Source organism: Passer montanus, unplaced genomic scaffold (assembly GCF_014805655.1).
Source record: "Passer montanus isolate IOZ18808 unplaced genomic scaffold, ASM1480565v1 scaffold19, whole genome shotgun sequence".
NCBI classification, from domain to species: domain Eukaryota; kingdom Metazoa; phylum Chordata; class Aves; order Passeriformes; family Passeridae; genus Passer; species Passer montanus.
In genome coordinates, this window is record NW_024366480.1 from 2555886 (window position 1) to 2576496 (window position 20611).

The 20611-nt window shown below is 40.5% G+C and overlaps 1 protein-coding gene across 1 annotated transcript in view; it reads left to right on the plus strand.

Annotated features, from left to right (window-relative positions):
- Positions 1 to 10758: 10758 nt before the first annotated feature.
- The window catches only part of CPQ (carboxypeptidase Q), a 147246-nt gene continuing 137393 nt past the window's right edge, over positions 10759 to 20611 (plus strand). The window contains exon 1 of the mRNA XM_039706368.1: positions 10759 to 10833. The gene's annotated coding sequence lies outside the window, so the exon portion shown is untranslated. The remainder of the gene's footprint in view (positions 10834 to 20611) is intronic.

The window sequence follows — 20611 nt, forward strand, 5'->3', positions numbered from 1 at the left end:
TTTGTATAGTCTGACATCCAGTTTTTTGAAGCCCACTTCGCTTAAGGTAGTAGATCTGAATTTCTTTCAAGGGTGTGATGAATATTGCTGTAAGTATAGCTATAAATATTAAACACCAGATAAACTGTCTTCTTCTTCATAAGCAAATTGATAATAAGTAGCTGTTTTGATTTTATTTATGTATGTTAGACTGCCTCTATATCTACTGTACAGGCCACTTTATCCAACAGAGACATCTTGTAATTATGCAGACTACCAAATATTATGCTTGTCTGGTTCCTCCTGCATCTGTTTACAAACAAGCAAAGGTAAATTTTCAGCTTTATTTCACCATTGGCCTTTTTTTTTTCCCTGCACATTCATTATCCACTCTGTTCTATGCAGAAAAGGTTTAATGCTTCAGCTGTGTATGTGGAACTGAAATGTTGCAGTCTTCCCGCCCTCCCTAACAAAAACCTGAAACTTTTGAACATGTAGTAGGTGTGTTAATAGGATTTATCATCTCATGATCTCTTTGCCTTTCTGTTTTCAGTGCCAAACCATACTATTAGGGAAAAATTCTAACAGAGCTATCATCTTGGTTATAAACATAACTTCAGTTTTCATCAGTCTGAAAACCAGTCTGATGCAGACACTCGACTCCCAGCAATGCTGTTCAGAAGAAACTGGCAACCCAGTGTGAGCCTCTTATGCTGAGGCTTCCTAGCACGAGTTGGTCTTTGGTTTCCTTTCCCTTTGTTCTCTGCTTCCTGGATGTGTTTCTAGCAATACTCTGGCTGCTGGTGGATGTTGCTGGGCAGCTGGCAGTCTGGGTGCCAGGCTGTGGTGCTGCGCCACCTGCCCTCAGCCAGCGATGGCTTTTCCTGGAGACCCTTGGCTCTGCTCTGCTGGAGCCGCTTGAGCAGCTCTGGAATTCCTCAGCAGTCTGATACAGCGTCTCCTTGTGATTGATAAGCCCTAGTGTTCATCAAAATGTCATTTTGCTTTGATTTACCCTGGGTTATAAATTGTTACTTCCTCTTAGATTCTTAGTAAAAGAAGCCAAATCAACTAGTGTAAAGCTTATGCAAAAGAAGGCTCTTGCCTTTGCTGTATTCATGGCAAAATAACTTCAGAAATTGGGTACATGGTTCCTCTGCTTGCCAGCTTTATGAGTGAATTGTAGCTCATGTTTACAAGCTGCTTAGCTAGTTTTTTCTTCACTTTGAGCATGGCACTTCACTGAAATAGGATATATTAAAATAAAAGTTGTTCTCTTGCATCTCCTAACAAGAGAGCAAGAGAGTAGCATATTTGTAACTTTGACTAGTTGTTCCTTTTTTTTTTTTTTTTTTTTTTTACTTAAAGGTATGTGTGGAAATGATGGGGAACTGCAGTCTTAAATGACAGATACTATTCTTCAGCACCATATGGAATACAGGAAACTTTTGTAAGGAAGCAAGTACCCAGATAAATAAAAGCTATTGGAGTGAGGCAGATAATGTATTACGCTGGGTATTTATGTATTTTGCTTAAGTAAGCAAGGGAGGAGGAATCAAAAGAGGAAAGCTCTCTATAGAAACTATTATTCTTACAGATGGAAATAATATAGCAACTTTTTTTAGACTTGCAATCAGTTATATTTGTTAATTAGCACTTGCTTAATCAGACTGGCATAATTTCCTTTAAGGAAATACCTGTTGTCCACTTTTAATGAGTATTAATACTAATTTTTGTTACACTTAATCTCTTGGCTGTGTATCCCAGAGCTCTGAACTTTGGTACGAAAGATCCATGCTGGGAACCTTTAGAGTATTGCCTTTCCAAAACTTTCATCAGGCTGAGGGAACACGACTTTGCTGTGCAGTTTATCTGAGAAAAGACACAGCTAGTACACCACTCCCTGGCATCTCTTCTGGTTCTGGGATGGTTCGTGGCTGGAGCGGGACAGTGGAATGCTGACATGTGCATTTGATTTCCTCACTGCTCTCAGGCTGACCAGGCACTGGGTTCAGCTGCGTGGGTGGGAGTGGGGGAGTTGTAACCCAACTCTGCCAGGGGAAAAAAGATGCTTTGCTGAGGTTTTTTCCTCTGTGAAGTAAAGTAAGTTGTGTATTTTTTGCTTTGAAATCAAATAAATGATAACATTTAAGCTCGGTAGAGCTAGAAATGGAGATGTGGGTGCCTGCCCTGGCCCCTGTGAACCAATTTCACATGTTCATCATATGTGCCAAGTAGCTGCTTACGTGGGTGGAAATCTGAAAATCCCTCTGTGTACTTGCAGTATCTGAGTTTACTTTATAGTGGGAAAGAGGAGGAGGGGACAGGGCTCCTTTAGAACTGCAGACATTAATTGGGGATGAGTGGAGAGAAGGCAGGAAGAGAAACTGTCCTGACAGCTCCTGTTTTCCACTGAAAGTTACAAGGCATTTTGTTTTCTTGAGTTGTTACCATTGCACTGAAGTTGTCCTTCACAGAGAGAATCTGAGGGCAGGAGAGCGAGCAGGTGCTGGTGTCGTACCCCAAGAGACGCTCCTGGGTGTACACAGCTTCCCAGTGCAGCAGAGGTGTTGCCTGTCACAGCTTCTGCTGGTGGCTCTGCCCTGCAATTCTGGCTACAGCAAAGCAGGTGAAGGACCTGCAGGGTTGACCCTGTGCAAATCCTGCTGCCCACACGAGGTGCTGGGAGGCTGTGGCTGGGGTGCTGCGCTGCACATGGAAGGCTCTGGGTTGTCTTGTCCGTGGGAGGTGGGAAGAAAGGGATGAGATGTGCAACAGGGGCTTTGCCATCAAGACATGCTGTTGCCTGTTGAAGCAACTTTCCATTTCTTTCCCATGCTTGGAAGATGTCATACATTCACTACATCGGGCTCTTTTGGTACATCTTTTGGTGGCATAGCTTGCACAACTCTTTCGTTTTTTAATTCACATTGCAGCTTTAAATCTGTAGATGTAATAGATCTGTAAAATGCTGGAGTTCTACTGGGGCTGAGTGCCTCTGTCTCTCATGACTAAAGGTCATGTCCAAAGAATTCCTCCATCCTGGCAGTTCAGCCCTGGCCTGAAATGAGAGGAAGTAGGAATGTTTGTGAAAAACTTCCAGAAAAATATTGCAAAACCTGTAATAGTTTGTTGAAAATAAACAGAGCCCAAGTTCTCTGTAGGGGGTGACTTTAATTAATTTAGATTTCTTCTGGAGCATTATGCAGGTTTTTTTCCCATGGATTTTTATTTGATGAATGCAGAGGAAGCTTCTGATATTTTTATATGTTTAATCCAAGCACTGACGTATAATGAACAATAATTCCACCAGGCAACCTACTTGAAGTTTATCTAGCGGTGGGAAACTAAGCTCAGTGGAGGAAAAAGCTCTGTGTCCTAGTTACCCACCCACCTTGTATGGCCATATGTAGTCCTGGAGTGTAAACATAGTTTGGTACCCAGTTTCCTAAGTTCGTGTGGTGGAATAGGAGCTTTTTCTAAACACTGCAGGTCCCCAAAGGATACCAAAGAGAAATGAGAACAGACTTTCTTTTTGATGTTTTTGTGTCATAACCCATAATACTAACACTCATCTCCTTCCTACTCCCCTTTCTAAGTATAGCAGCAGGGAGAAGTCAACAACCATCACACTAAATGGTACTGAAAGAATGTAAAACAGCCCAAAGTGCAGTTTTCATCATTCATCCCTGTAATTTTCAATACCACAGGACTAACACAAGAGTCTCTTATGAAAGGAACAGAAGCAGAGCATGTGCTTTCTTCTGGACCAGCCCACAGTGCCAGATGAGTTAATGCTGACTTGGGAACAAGTCTCAGATGGCAGAGGGAATGGCTCGCTCCTGCTCAGACCAAAAAGCCTGAATGAAGAACCCTGCCTTGCTGTATTGCCTCACTGCCAGGCTGGCAGCTGTGCCACTTCTGTGCTGGTGAGCCAAGACTTCAGGAGCAGTTCTAGTGAATCTTCATTATCTGAGCTCAACCCGCAGGAAAACCTTCCCTGAGAATCACTGTAAACTTAAGTTATTGACTACAATCAAAGTAGCAGTTAGAAACGTGTCTTTAAATCATCAGCTTTTACCCTGTTTTGCAAATGCAAAATATTTGCAGATATTTTCCTAAAGAAAATTAATTTTTACAGGCTGGTAAACAAGATGGCTTGTTAACTCACAGTTTATTTAATCTTTACACTAAATTTCACTCTGCAGTAGTACAGACTATTTTCATACTTACACCATTATAAAGCTTAACTTCCAATTTTTTATATTTTCGTTTTTCCATCCTGTTATGTTGAAATGGTAAATATTTATTTACCAGCTAATTGAGTTATGTATTTTATTTGTTTCAATTTGCTTTTCAATGTAAATTGAGAATTCATTATGAATGCATGAAATTAGCACTTCTTATAAAATAAAATGCATTAGGCCCATCAAAACAAAGATAAGCAAAACTATTTTGACTATAAAGCAAATTGTGCAATTATTGTAACTTATTTATTACACAGAAGCATTTCTGCTAGTTACTGAATTGAGTAATTCCAATCACAATGTCTGTTAATACTTTAGAACCAGCAACTCTCAATCTGTCTTCTCTTTTTATCATAAGTAGGAGAAGTACAAGCTTTCCTCTTTTTCAGTTTCTAAATGGTTTTATAAAAAAAAAGAGCCCTGAAAAAAATTATACCCACAGAAGAGCTGTCAAAGTGTCTAAAGTTTTCTTTTATCATCTCAAAAATCGGTTACAGCTGCCCAGCCATGTGACTTCTCCCAGTTCATGGTTTGATTTTTGTAACAGCTCTAGCAGTAGAAATCATAACTTTTTCTCGTCCAGTCTGTGCTTTTTATCACACACTCTCAGCCACTAAAAGCCAAGCAGAATTTTACTTCAGCCTTTCCTAATGGGACTTTTAATGTAGATTCTGAAATTCCATAGACTTGTTCACCTCTGGCTCTTCTAAGAAATCCTGTACCTGTTCTTGAAGAAGCAATTTATTCTTTTAGACAATCTCTCAATTTATAAACTTTGCACTTTTCAGCATGTTTACCAAAACTTTCAAACCATGATCAGACAGACTTTGCAAATTTGAATAGGAATCACACTCTCTTCTAAATATATACCATAGAGGATCAGGACTCCAAAATTTTAGTTAGTTTGGAAGTAACACATTAACTCTCTTGCAGAGTCACTTTTTTTTTTTTTAAGTTTAAATGATTAATGCGTGACTTGAACAGCCTGTTCAGAGTCCTGTAGTTAAACCTACGAGATACTGGTGAAGCTCAAGGCATGAATCAACACATTGAGTTGGGTCTGTGCTCAAAACCTGTTACAAAATAAAGTACCATCACTTTTGGGCCTGTTCAGATGATAACAAGCTATTTTAGCACTGAATTTCTGTCCATCTGTCTAGTATCTGTCACTCCAAGAACATTTCTCTCCCCAGTAAAATGGCTGGCTGAAGCTTACTGAGAGAAGTCACACTTCAACTCAGCCTCCCATCTGCCTGTTAGGTGGAGGTTTTATGTTCACATCCTGTAGGAACACTGTAATGTGTTCATAGAATCATGGGATGGTTTGGGTTAGAAGGGACCTTAAAGGTTATCTAGTTCCATCACCCCTGCCCTGGGCAGGGACCTGTTCCACTAGATCAGGTTACTCAGAGCCCCATCCTGGCCTCAAACACCTCCAGTGAGGGACATGGGGGTCTGTTCAATACAGTTCAATTCAGGCCAAGTCCAGAAATAAGCCATGTATTTTATCTGCATTTTTAAAACTATCCATGGATCTAAACTTGTCTGGGACAAATATGGACAGAATAAGTCAAATTTGGATTTTGAGTAATTTGAACTTGGGTTTTATCCTCACTAAAATACTGAGAAGAATGAAGGTACCTAGCTCTAGGGAAGAGAGTTCTTGAGAGAAACTTAAGTTCTTGAGAGAAAAATAATTTAATTGCTGCATTGTAAGGAAAGTTCTTTAGGGCAGTATTTAATGTATTTTTAATGCAAATATATGATAATTGATGTCAGACTTTCAAATACCTTTGTATATTTTCTGGATCAATTGCAACCTGAAAACTGAAAATCCGCAGGAATGAACAGTGCTCTTTGCCCATCTGGTTTTATATCAGGTGCCCATGCTCTGTTTTCCCTCCATGGCAGCACAAGTCACACAGTTTATAAGGAGATTCAAGTGGGAACATGTTCCACCAATTTTTACCGAAATCGTGTCTGTGGTATGGCAAACCCATTGCCCCTGTAAGAAAACATGTAGTAGTCTGCAGGAGAAATCACCCTGCCAGACTGTGTCTTTAATAGCAAGTTTTGCTGCCAGAACTTTTGTGGGGCCATGAGTTGCAGACATTTTTATGTCCCTGGAGCATGTGCGTTCACCATGGCTTTTTGGAGATGCTGTGTGCCCTCCCTGCAAGAGGCTGTAACAGCAGAGGGGCTTGCAGTTGCCAGGAGCACAAATACAGTGGCATTTTGCTGCTGGCCATTTTGGCTGGTGTTATTCAGAGAGGAGACTTCACTTTGGCAGGAAAAGGCTCATTTTGTTGGCTTGTATCAGCTTTTGTTGGCTTATATCAGCAATGCAGAGAAACTTGAGGCAACTAAGGCTGACCTCTGACTGGGAACCTGCACTGCACTGGCCAGGCTGCAGCTACGACGTGTCCCAAGCAAGGACCCCCTACCACCAAGCCACTGCTGGCAGATGTTCTCGCCTGATGATCTGATCTTGATACCTGAAACAAGCCAAGTCTCTGACACAGCAGCAGAAAAGCAAACAGACCTGTGTAGAAAAATACTTGTTTTGAGGTGCTTTCTATTTTTCTTTCACAATGTCCCTGCATTTTTTCCCCATTCTGTGCATTACTAGGATATATTTATTTGCTGCTAGGCTGCATAAATGGAGACATATAAGTCAGGATCAATCTTAAGAATTTTCTTTCTTCTACAAAGAACTAAAGAAAAATTATTATTTGAAATTTATGAGTAAGTTATTGTTATTTTCAAATCCTTTAACTGGAAAAAAAAAGAGGAAATAAAAGCTGAAGTTTGCATTAATTAGCAGTCCATTTTTACCTGCCTACAGTGTAAAGCAATAGAGAAAAACTTTAAATGAAGAAAACATCTTGTAGTGATACTAAAATCCATTGTGGACTTAGAGGAGACATTTGGGAGACTGAGTCAAAAAAATAAAAAATGCTATGCTAAAGTAAATAAATGTAATAAAATGATAATTGAGAGCATACCCCTAAACAAGGATAACTGGTATATTGGTAATTCTTCAGTCTGGTACAGTGTGCTCCCACTTCAAACACCTTTTCTATTTGGTCCTGTGCTGGCAGCTTTTCAAAGGAATCTCATACTTTCTTCCCTCCCCCTCCCTACTTTGCATAATAATTAGTATGTGAATATGCTTGTGATTTCTTCTTATTATTTTAATACAGTCACATTTTAGAGACTTCAATAAGTTTGGAGGACAACCAAAGCAGTTCTTGCTCCAAAAGCCATGCAGTCTAAATGGAGTGGAAAACCAAAGTACAGCAAGGTAGCATCATGTCACTTCCCCTTCTTTGCAAGGAGAGACCTTGTACCAAGCAATTTCCATCAGAAGAGATTCAGGAGCCACTCAGGCAGTGAGTGTTTTGTGCCTAACAGCACACTCCACCAGTTGCTTCACATGATGTATAATAGGAGGTGAAAAAATCCAACAGTAAGTAGTGTCTTATGTCCTCATTTTAGGTTGAATTCCCCTTTTCAGGAGCTAGGTACCAACTTATTTCTTGAAGCACCAAGTTACAATCAGATAATTCTGGTTATTATTGATATTCATATAGATCCAATCTCTTTCTTTAATAATAAGTTCTTGACTCTGACACTGTTTCTACCAGTATAATCACAGCAGTCTTGTAAAGATGCATCCCTACAGAAACCTTCAAGCACTCGACAGTTTTTATGAGTTCCAGAGTATGCAAGATGGATGACAAAGATGATTTCTGGATGGTGGGGCTGGGATTTTCCCCAGCATGGTAGCCTATAAAGTTTGTGAAACTGATCACAAGACTCCTCAGCTCCAGCCTCTCCCAGATTTAGAATTACAGTCCTGAGTAGGGAAAACCAAGCAATCTGAAAGTCCTGAGCTTGTAAACAAATCTAGGTATTTAGTGAATAATGCAAAATAGAGAAAATCACTAAGAGGTGAGTATAAGGGAAATACCTTTCCCGAGGCTAAATGGGTATTGATGTGTTTCAAACCTGTAAACAGATTTGTGCATGTTGCTGGCTGAAGAGGGGTGGAGCTCTAGGTTTTGCTGTTATGCCTCTTAACTTGCTTTTGTCACTCCTCTGGCAAGGACAGCAGAAGACTAAAGCAGTGAGTTCTCTACCCTTTGACCTGGGATTAATGACAGCTACACCAAGATATCTCCATCCTTCTGACTATTTGATGAAGGAGAAAAAAGAGACGGCCTGATTCTCAGCTTCTTGGTATAGAAGGATTAACAAAGGAAGCTAATTAAGAAAAAAATAATGGGAAACCAGTTGGGTGAAGTGATTTAATTTCTAAGGGAGCAAATGAAAAGAAATCACTCTCATGAATCAACGAAAATCCTAAACTTATATACTGCAAGTACAGTTTTACATGAGCTTGTTCATGAAGACATGTCCTACGTTCCCTCTTGCTGAAAGTGAAAAGGAAGGCTGTACATTGGCAGTTACGTTCAAGGGTGTTTCAGCCAGACTTTGAGGATAGAATAATTTCTTGCATGACTTTCAGTGACATATTTATCACATAAAATCTCTTTCCAGAGGTACAGTACTAGATGGATGCTTACAGCTTATAGGGTACTATATGTAAAGAATATCCAGAATGTGCAGCAAAGAAGGAGCCAGACAGGAAAATATCTGACAGCCTTTTCCTTGTGTAACATTTTTGTTGAAGCAGTTGTTTAATTTCCCTCAATGGAACAGGACTCTTCAGGACTGTGGCAGTTTGAGAAATATGTTGTTTCGGCCCACCAGCGTGCTCCCTGATCTGTATTGCAGAGGACAAAGTTCCAGCTGCAAAAACATACTGTTCAGATGCTGTACTGAAAAATACAAGTGAAAAAACACAAATGAGTCATCTCAAATGCAGAGGTGGAGGAGTGAGGTTGGCAGGAACAGCCATTATCTTACAATAATGTTTTTCAAACCCCTCCTCAAGGTACACACCCATGAAGCTCATTAGTATAACAGTCATTTCACTGAGGCAGAAAGTTCATTAATATTGGAATACGGTGTTGAATATTAGAGGGAAATTCTTCAATGTCTTCCTGCTACAGCAGCTTTTTGGAAATGCACCAAGGGCTTTGATCCTAAAACCCTTACCTCTAAGCACCTGGGTAGTCCCATTGACTTAAACAGAATAAAATGAGAGCTTTAATTCAAGTGTTTGCAGATTAAGACCCATGTTTGTATTTTAAGATCTTATCTACAGAAGAAATTGCACTCATTTACCTAAGTGTTTTATAAACACACCTTTATTTAAATGAGTGCAATGTTACTTCTGCAGGCAGCCACCATCGAAGGAGCAGGGGCCCTGCCTCAGTTCCCAGGAGCATGAAGGCAGGAAAGGCTCTTAGATGTGTTATAAATGAGAAGCTTGACTAGGCCAACATTCAAGCAGCAATCAATTTATTAATTAATATGGTAAAGTATGAGCAATACAGCGCTGGGTACAGTGGGGGAAATTTTCCCTCCAACTGCACACCGATAGTTGGGGCTTACAGATATTTATAGGGGTACTCATAAGCTTTCTCAGCAGTTTCTATTCCCATTTTTTGCGTCATAATTCTACACACTATTGTGATTTAGTTTTTGTCAGGATGTATCTCAGAAAGGAGTATCCCCAGATGATGGGGTCCGGCTTCTGAAAGAATAAAGAAGTCTCCCAGCTGGTGAGATCCAGAGTCCACATGCAGGTTCACATTTTAATTGCAAGGACTATAAATCTCATAACAGTGATGTCCAGTTTCCCTTGGTCAAAACTATCAATCCGAAAGAAAGTTCCTGTCAAACAGCAATAACCCTAAAGCTTTAATTTGAATGCTCCTAAATCAACTTAAGACTTATAAAGGTTAATTGCAAACAAAGGATAGGTTCAAAGGCCTTCTTCCATGCTTTACTTTCTCAGTTATTAGAATTGTCTTGTAACTGTTCCATGGTCAGTTTCCACACATAACACAATCACAGACACACACGTTGCCTGTATGTAACTGACACGAAGCACAGCTTTGTATTTCACAGCTGGAAAACATCAATGAACTACACAAGCAAGAACTGCCATGCTCTGAAATACTCAGAAGGATGCTGCCACTGTGCACCCAGCAGGAAAGGCTTCTCATGCTTCATCCATTTTGCACGTGCCCTTGCACCACTATCACACATTCCCTATAAAAATGCAATCATAGAATCATCACAGCATCACAGAATGGTTTGGGTTGGAAGAGACCTTGAAAACTGTCTCATTCCAATCTCCTGCCACGGGTAAGGACACCTTCCAGTACATCACCCAGCGCCCCATCCCAGCTGGCGTTAAATATTCCAGGGATGGGTCATCCACAACTTCTTTGGGAGGCAGCTTCGTCCAACGCCTCCCCACCCTCGCAGCCCCTGGCAGGGAAGGTCTCAGTCCCCTGGAAAGCCCGGTGGTGACGGATGATGTTTCTCAGGCCCCAGGGCCGGGTGGCAGCGGCAGGGCCCAGCCCCCTGCCCTCGGCTCGGCAGCGCGGCCGCGGGGCCGGGGCCGGGGCCACCGGCGGCTCCCGGGCGGTCCGGGCTGTGCCGCCGCCGCCCGACCTGCACGGGGAAGGTGCGTGTTTGCGCTGCCCACCGCCTCATCCTCCTCCTTTTCCTCCTCCTCCTCCTCCTCCTCTTCCTCCGCACAGGGCGCCCGCCCGGGCTCCCGGCGCTCCTCCGCCGTGCTGCAGCGCTTTCTCGGGAGGCTTCTGCTCCGGAGGAGGGGCACCTCGCCGCCATTCGCGGCGCCCGGCTGGGCTCAGCCCGGCTCCTTGGGTTGCGTTAGAGCCGTGCAGCGTGTGCTGCCTTTCCCCACCGTGCAGTGGGGAAAAAAAATGGGGCCTTGGCCCGCTGGGCCGCAGCCCCGGTGCCGGGCCCTGCCCGGGTCGGTGCGCTGGAGCCCCAGCCTGGCAGCGGGGGTCGGCACCGCCTCGCTGTATCTGCTGAGCGCCCTTGCCTGGGGGTGACCGACACCGGCACGCTCCTACTTCAGGAGCATGGACGTTCCATCGCGTGACAACAGCGGAAAAGGATCTGGAGCCGCTTGTCTCCAGCTGGCTGAACATGAGCCAGCACTGAGCCCAGGTGGCCAAGAAGGCCAGTGGCATCCTGGCCTGTACCAGCAGTAGTGTGGCCAGCAGGAGCAGGGCAGGGATTGTGCCCCGGGTCTCTGCTTAGGGGGCACATCAAGTACTGCCTCCAGTTCTGGGCCCCTCAGCACAAGAAAGACATTGAGGAGCTGGGGCATGTCCAGAGAAGGACAGCAGAGCTGGAGAAGGGTCTGGAGCACAAGTACAGTGAGGAGAGGCTGAGGGAGCTGGGGGTGTTAATCCTGGAGAAAAGAAGGCTCATGGGGACCTTATCATTCTCTACAACTACCAGAAAGGCGATTGTAGCCACATGGGGTCAGGTTTTTTTCCCATGTAACAAGTAACAGGACAAGTGAACATAGCCTAAACTGTGTCAGGGGAGTGTTAAGTTGGATATTTGGTGGAATGTCACAGAAAGAGTGATTCAACATTGGAATGGACTGCCTAGGAAGAGGTGGAATCACCATCCCTGGAGATGTTTAAGGAAAGATGACGTGGCACTTTGTGCCAGGGTCTAGTTGATGTGGTGATGTTCAGTCAGAGACTGGACTCCCAAGACCTCAGAGGTCCTTTCCAGCCTAATTGATTTTGTGATTCTGTGAAACAAAATCCATGCTCACCCACTTGTTCCTCTTAATTTAAAACCAAATATGGACTCAAAGTTGGCAGTCACACAGTGCTTGGGGGATGCATAGTTAGTGTTAGGCAAAGCATGATGCTCTGCCATGATCCTGAGCAAAATGGACAGCAGTCACTGACAGAACAGCTAAAAATATATAAATATTTTGAAAATAATATATAAAAACATTTTTAAAAACATATAAAGAAACATGAAAAAAGATATAAGTTCTGTGGGCTGAATCAGATTTGACTAAGGAAGCATTAGATACAAAGGAACCTTTTGAATGTAGTGGTTATATCTGCCAAGTTGTACATGTGCTCAAAACTACAAAAGAACAAATTCAAGATACAAGCACAAGAATTCAATTTGTGTATTAATTACTTGTTTTTTCCCTCCAAATTGCAATATTTTGAGGACCTGACTTTCCTAAGTGCTGCGTGAGCACCAAAAGTACCTGCTCAGATAGTGCCATGCACAAAGGCGCCTAAAATCGTGATGTCTTGTTAAGTGAGCCTTAATTTTCAAAATTTTGCCTGTCTGTTGTTTTTGCTCCATTCAAAATGAGATTAGTTTTTACTAATTGTTTGTGGAGATAGTTCTCTAGAACTGTTGTAGGAGTGTTGTAATCTGTTGATTAAAAGGGAATGTGCGAGTGTTGCTTCTTACAAAGCAATACTTGGGATGGCTGTAGAGCAGACTTCCTGTGTAGAAATTGAATAACTGCTTGTATCTTCATCTATCTGTAATGTATCTCTGTAGTTTAGCTTGTGAAAATTCTTAAGATTTAAGTTAGGGTGACAAAAGCTGGCCTGGATTTTGTTCTGGGTAATTTGCAGGGATGAAAACTTTTATTAGAAGTCTTTCTCATGCTTACCTGTCAATTGTTAAAGTCACCTTCCAGTCTGATCTGCTGCTTCCTTCTGTTGGATTATTATTTTCAATAAAATCTCAAACACTTATTTCCTCAAAGAAACCCCACAAATCCTACCATGTGCATGAGAGTTCTAACATCCCTTGTTTCTTGGTAAATTTTGTCTAAGTCCCTTAGACATATCCACCCTATGTAGAATAGCATCTATTGTCCCTTGCAGTCAGTTTTGCTTTACTCAAACTTCTGTCTTTTAGATGAAGGCTGTGCAGATAAACTTGGATCACAGCCACCGCAGCTTTAGAGATTCATACAAAACCTTTGTCTTACCTGATCTTGTTTCTTGGTGTTTAAAATACATATAATTCTTTTGAACAGCAAAACAATAAGATACTGAATCAGATAAGAACAGATTGCAGATCTGGGCTGGAGAGGAACAACCTGTCATTGACCCCTGTTGGGAGACATCTGTTAGCAAATCTCATATAAATCTGTATTTGTTTTATAACACGATTTTGCAAATGCCTGCGTGTCTTTAATGCTGATTTGAGAAAGGAAGCAACTTACAATATCTTACTCTTGATATAATTGCAGAAACTCATAATGCGCATGGAAATCTCATCTGTTTCTGCTATATTGTATAAAACTTTCTTGTTTTAAGGTTGAAAACTTTGTCTTGTCATTTCTTCCTTTCTTCCCAATTGTGGGAGGATGAAGATGAAGGGTGGCAGTACATCTAAGAGGCAGCAGCTGCAGGGGTGAAATATTTTGCCTAAAGAAGTACTTTGTGGGTAGAAATGTACAAAACGATTACAATCTTGAAGCTCTACAGTTCTTTCTGTTCTGTCTCGACAAGAAATATTATCTGTCAGAAACTGCACTGCAGTAATCTTTCACTTTTTTGTTACCAAATGTCTGCAATAATCTCAAAGTAGTGAAATAAATGTAAATTCTTCCTTCAGCTGACCCCAAGTCACTTAAATTTTCACTGTGATGGCAGTAGTGAAATTTTAGCTCAGATTTGTAATCTCTTAAATGCCAATTACTCTATTAAGTCAGTATTTTTGCCAGAATCTTTGAAGAATGCTTTGCTCTTTTTTTTTGTGTCAGTTTTACAGTACAAGAGAAAATTCTGTGTGAGCTTGAGAAAAATGTTAACCTTGTTAGCCTGTAAAGAATGCTAGCCTTTTAAAAAATGGTAATTTGGGTACCTTGATCTTACAAGAGACTTGATTTCTGATATTGAGATAGAGAGAGTGGACCAATGGTGGGAAGTTTACTTTTAATTAATCTATCTATCTATCTATCTATCCATCTATCTACCTACCTATCTATTTGTTTTTTATTTAATGAAGACTATTCAGACACCTGGCTCATTTGGATTCTTTCTTTTTTTTTCTGTACTGGTATTAATAATAGTAATATTTTATCAGACTCTTTAGGACTAATTAACATAGGTCTCTTTTATGAATTTTCTCCACAGTGAAAAATATAGAAATCCCTTTGGTGCTGTTGCTGCCAAGACAGACATGATAGAAGTGTCTAGTGAACAGACGTGTAGATTAAAATACATCTCTAAGGAATTTTTGTATTTTGGCAAAGTGTTTCAGTGTACTACACAATCCAGTCAGAGGTATGGCAAGACTTGTGATCTTACAACCTGACTTTAAGAGAATACTAATGCTGTTTTATAAAAGAAAATATATCAGTCAAATTTATCTCCGTTCTCTAAGATAAATTTTAAATCAATGGTCATTATGTTATAGTAAGAGGAGATTAATCTCAGGTCACCTATCATAGACATTCCTTACATCATAGGAGTTATAAACAACTAAGATTATTTTAAACTTGCCTGAGTGACCATCTTGCATTCAGTACAACAGTGAGAGTTTCTACAGGCTCAGGATTTGCCCAAACCTGGTTTCTGACCCCACAGACTCATCATCTTGTCCAGCTGAAAATTGTTGTCACCCTTTTTAAAAAGCCTGTTTTAGAACTGATGTGAAAAAACGGTTCTGGGTTTAAATCTGTTGTTGTCTGTATGTTTGGGCTTTCTTCTTTCTTTTTCTCAAGTTGCTGGTTAAGGTGATTGATCTTTTACTTAAATGCAGTGAAATTACATTTCCTGCTTGAATACACTGTATGAAAGGGAATGAGACCACTCTTCTGTCCTCCCCAAACTTTCATCTGCTACATGTACATTGATACACTGTGCCTTTAATTTTTTTTTTAGGATTTTTTTCAGAGGAGGCACTTGACTATCAATTTAGCTAAGGCAAGTGAGTGAAAAGGAATTTTGTCTTTCAAGTAGCCCTACAAAAAGGGGCTTATATAATATTATGCATGTGCCAATAGTAATTTGAGAAAGAAATGTTCTTTTTTGAGGTCTTAAAATATGATCTGAGCCAATAGGCTCCATTGGGAAAGCATCCACTATTTTATCTGTAACATTTACAGACCAGAACTTAAATTTGATTTGTCTTAAATGGTTTCCCCTTCTACTCTGCACACGTTTTGAGATTAGTGTTTCTGATTCTGTTGGTTTATACTGTCCTGAATCACAAGGCTGATCTTCTGGTTCTCTCTCTGGTCATGTTCTCCTGTACAAAACACAAGTCCTCTTTTGTGGCAGACTATGAAACACTTCTTGGAGTTTTAGTTTAATGAAAATATATTACTTTGGAGCAGAAAGTATTGTAAGCTACTAATTTCTTTGAGATTGACCATATGATCAATCTTTAAGAATGATTCTGTATATTACTGAAGTGGGCTATTAATATTTTCTCCTATGACAGCTAGGGAAAGCAGACAAGTGCAATACTAATCTCAGGTAATCTGTTCAGTGCTGTTGAAAATACACAGAGCAGACAATTTCTGCCTCAGCAATGGACTGTGAGATACCCAAGAAGGAAAACAAAGCTTGGTTTTAATTACTTGTTCAGTTTAGTTGTCTTGAAATAGCCATTGAGTTAGGGATCTCTAGAGCATTTTCAGGTGAAAAAAGTTTCAGAAATAGACCTGAAAAATTCTATGCAGGCTCTGGGTTACTGCCCTTGTGCATTTACCTGCAGCTGCTGCAGAGTTTTCCACCCCAGCCACCCAAGTGGCCTTTGGTCAGCCATTCTCACCCAGGTGCAGTGAAAGAGCAGAGCTGTCTGTTCCTCAGAGCCCAGGGACTTCTGCAGTGCAGTCTTCCTTTAAGTAGTACCTCTTTATCTTCTCTTTGGCAGTAACCTCCCAGTACTAATGCTAACTATTAATTTCTACAAAGAAAACAAAATTGCTTTTTATGGATTGGTTCTCAGCAGCTGGTCAGGTGGACAAGGTTCTGGTGCAAGTGAATGTCAATTGAAGGGCAGAACAATTGTAGCTGGGATCAAGATGTGCTTAAGCCACTACTGATCCAGATCTGTGTCCCACTCAGTCCAGGCTGGTAAAATACATATACACTGATTTTAATATATCTTGCTCCAGCAGCTAGAGTCTGTGATTTGTGCTTCATTTTGGACTTAGGTCTTATAGCTGAAGAGAAATCTTGCAGAAAGAGGGGTAGTGAGCAGGAATATCTCTGTGGCTGCCCTTCAGAGAGGGCAGATGGTGCTTGTCTCCAGCAACCAATGCCACCCAAGTCAGCAGATATATTTTGCTTTGCAGTGCTCTGTGGTGTACTCTACAGTTGTTAGAAGATCTGGCAATCCCAAATGCAGTGTATCCAATACAGATGGATTGTACTGGGCTCGTTGATAGTTGTACAGGTTTGGACTGTTCAAGCAAATCTGGCAATGAAAGAGGCTTATAAGAAATATTAAGAGAGACTTTTTAACAGAGTAGAGTTTGACTAGAAATAAAGGTGACATTTTTATACTGAGGGTGATGAAACTCTAGAACAGGTTGTCCAGAGAGGTAGATGCCCCATTCCTGGGGACAGTCAAGGTCAGGTTGGGTTGGGCTCTGAGCAATCTGATCTAATTGAAGCTGACCCTGCTTGTTGCAGGGGGGTTGGACTGACCTTGAGCATATCTTCCAACCCAAACCATTCTATCACTATGTAGTGACTTTCCTGAAAATCCAGACCAAGAGCAGTTGAGCAGTTGAAGACAGGAATGGGAACATAGAAAAGTTCCTTTGAAGAATCTTACATAAAAATAACTGTTGGGAGCTTATCAGTATATGAACTCTAAATTAAAAAAAATCCCAGATGTGTACTGGATAAATAAAAATTAGACTAGGCACCTGTCTAATGTTACCTCCCAAAATTATCAAAATGAAACACGCTGTCTTCCATCGCCTGTCCCCTACATACAAGTGACATAGGAAGGATGAAAGTTAACTGTTTTCCCTGGAAAAAAAATTCAGCTGTGATGCAATAACAACTGGGCTGTTTGCTGCAAGCATCACTGCAGCTATGGGTAACTGTCTGTGTAAACTCAGCTGCTCTTCTGAAAGCAAAAGGTAACTGCTGTAAAAAGGGCCTTAATCTAGGAATTAAATAGGATGGTAAACTTGAGAAATATAGGCTTCTTGCTGATCTTGCTTGCTCTCCAGGTGTTTATATCTTAGTACTTTGTGCTCAATAAGTATGACTTGTGGGTAAACACGGATTAAGGGGTGTAGAGTTATTGTTGCCATCAGATCTGTTTCAGGGAATAACTGGGAAGTTGTCATAGGGGAGCAGAACCAAAACATAAGTGTAGTCACACGTGGTGAAATCATCATCCTGAAAGGATTAGCACTTCATGAAGAACTCAAAGATGCTTTTGAATGAAGGAGCATTAGTAACTTCATGTGAGCTATTTTCATCAATTGCCTCTGCCTGCAAGCTGATGTATGTGATAAAAATAGAAACCAAGTGTAAGTCATCCTCCAGTACCGGTTCCATTTTACCTTGGAATTGCTTTTAATTAATCAAGAGACTGACATTTGCAACATCTGGATATACTGAAAGATGCAGAGGCTTCATTTTTAACTCACACTGGTAACAGTCAGTGTCCCAAAGGTTTGATAGTTGCTTTTTTCATGCTGTGGATAAAGCCCTCTGAATTTGATGTAGTTATGACTAAGCAATTGTGTGGGTTTGAAAACCAACATTTCTAGATAAATCAAAGTAGACTGCTCCAAGAGCTTTGTTTCTTCAAGCTTTTGTCTCCTCAGTGGTTGGTCTTGTGACTAGAAACAGTTTAAGGCCATGTTCCCGAAGCTCATGCTTGCAGAAAGCTATTTTGGAGGAAGAACCAAAGCCAGAGATGTCTTAATTCCCTGAGCTCTCTGCTCATTTTGATAGCACTGTATATAAATATCAATTTAAAGAGTGTCAAAATAGTTTCACTTTTTGCTATAACTTGTCCTGCAAAGCCAGGAGGAGTTTGTGGCTGTCACCTGCAATAGCAGAGGGATAGGAGGAGCAATGTGGATGTGGAAGTGAAGCTGTGGGCTCTCTGGACTCTCTTTGGCTGAAGCCCCTGTGTGCTTCCTGAGCTCAGGTGCAGTCACTGACCTGAGCCGGGTGTGTTCTTGCCAGTGCTGATGGGTTGGTTTTCTCAAAGGCAGCTTTGGAGTTTGGGAGCTGGCACCTGTGTGTTCACTTTGCCTTATGCAATCTGAATTGTGCAGTGTTGAAGATCTGTGAGGAAACTTCTGTCTGTTTTGTTTCCTCCCATACTTTCTTGGCATAATCTAATCTCTGAGTATTATTGTTCAGGTGCAGTATCAGAATCATGTGTAAAGTCAGGGAGATGTCTTAACATTTGCAGAGAGGGTTGATCACATTCTGTCACTGTCCTCTTCATATAATTAGTGTGTTTACTCTATGGTATATTTGGGGGGAGGTGGTTGTTGGTGGTGGTTTGGTTTTTGTTTGTTTTTTCCTTTTCCCTTTAATTGCCAGTTGACATTTTGTAATGTGACCATTTGCTTCAGTGCAGCAAGCTTTTGATCATCTGCTCTTGGTAGTGTCAGAAGAAAGGGGCTGAGTGGTTATGCTAATGTCTTCCATGTGGCAACTGAAGCACTTGGAGGTGTCACTTCTGGGTGCCTCCTCTTCCAATTGCTGGTTCATTTTGTCTGTAGTTGTGAGACGTGTGTCTGTCAGCATGTCTGTGCAGTGAGTAGCACTGATGATAACAGGGATGTGTTGAGCATTTCTCAAAATAAAATATTTTTTAAAAATTAAAATAAATTAATAGTGATATATGTCTGTTGTACTAGCTGTCTTTTTTATCCTGAAATACCAAAATGGTTCGATAACTTTTGTCTTTTAAATGGTAGTAAAAAGTAATTAGAAGCTAAATACAGAATCAGATCTGCCTTATGCATGGTAAGTGTAGTGCTTCATGATCAAATGTGTGCTGCACTGGGGAGTCACTTTGATGAAAAAGTGGTGTTGGAGCTTTCTTTCACATCAGAAAGAGGTCTGATTTTGTTAATTTATTTCTCAAATTTGGCCAGAACCCAGATTTCTCTCAAGCTCTTTAAGTAAAGTATATTTATCTTGCTAGCAGTCTGTTACATTCAAGCTTTTTAAGATTTTTCTTTCTTTCTTTTTTTTTTTTCCACATTTCATTGCATTCTGTAGTTGGATGGTGGCCCCAATTGTGCATTGCCACTGAACTGTAGCCACTTGTTTCTGATGCTGATATGTTGGAATACAGTGTGATATTTGAGTACCTTATGCTCTAGTGAACATGATGAAATCATAAGTTACATACTTCGTAATATATCTCATCAAAATGAATATCTTTTCCCACCCTTAATGTAAGTAAAGAAATGTGTGCATCATAAAGATAATTTTTCTGTCAATTGTAATGAGAAATTCTTGATCCTTCACTTTTTTGTATCGTTTAATTTACAAATTTTTGTTGCTTTGGAAAGGGAAGATTCAGTGGGTGTATCCTACAATAAGGAGGGAAAAGACTAAAATAAAAGTTCTGAACAAATCTAGCAATGTGTCAACCAAACTTCTCAGCTTCACAAAACAACTAGATTGCTTTTTGTTGTAGCAGTATGAGGAACTTACCTTTTCTTGTGACTTGTAGAGAAAGACTGTATGCAAAACCATGACAAATGAAACACTCAAAGTTACAGTTATTTTCATCTGGAAATTTTGTTTATTAATATTCTTAAATATCTTATATTCAGCATTACTGAATTATTATTGACTTAATTTGGAATTATGGTGCTACTTACAGTTTGTACACTGGGCTGTAGATGTATGAAGTGAAGTAGCTAAAATGGTTGCATACTTTTGAAAATGTTGGTAATTGCCCTTTTTTGGTCTTTTTCTTTAAGGTGTTTAATGTGCATAACTTTTCTCTGAACCTGCTGACTTAAAGTGAGAAATTTTGTTCCACATGCAAAGCAAAAAGTGCTTTGTAGATGTGTGGTTGTAGAGGCATATTATTCTTGCAATATATGAAAATGCTAAGAATTTAACTTAAAAGTTTCTAATTCTGCGGTGGTATATGATATATATGTAGCTGCAAATATCTGGTGCATTTTTTGTTAAAATTAATTAGAAAAGTTGGTCTGTTGCACTCTTAGTAACTAAGGTGCTTAATTTGGTGGTTGATTTTGGCAAATCCTGACCCTTAGTAGTGTAATATGTAGTTGTCTTTAAAACCAAGATTTAATTGTTGGAAGGAGAAACTCAAAGTATTTAGATTTTCTGGCCAAAATCTAGAGCACACACGTGTTCTGTGGGACTCAGCAGCCTTCTGCTGCAACACTGTTTGGAGGCATATCAACAAGTACCTGCAAGTGCCAGGTGCATGACAGT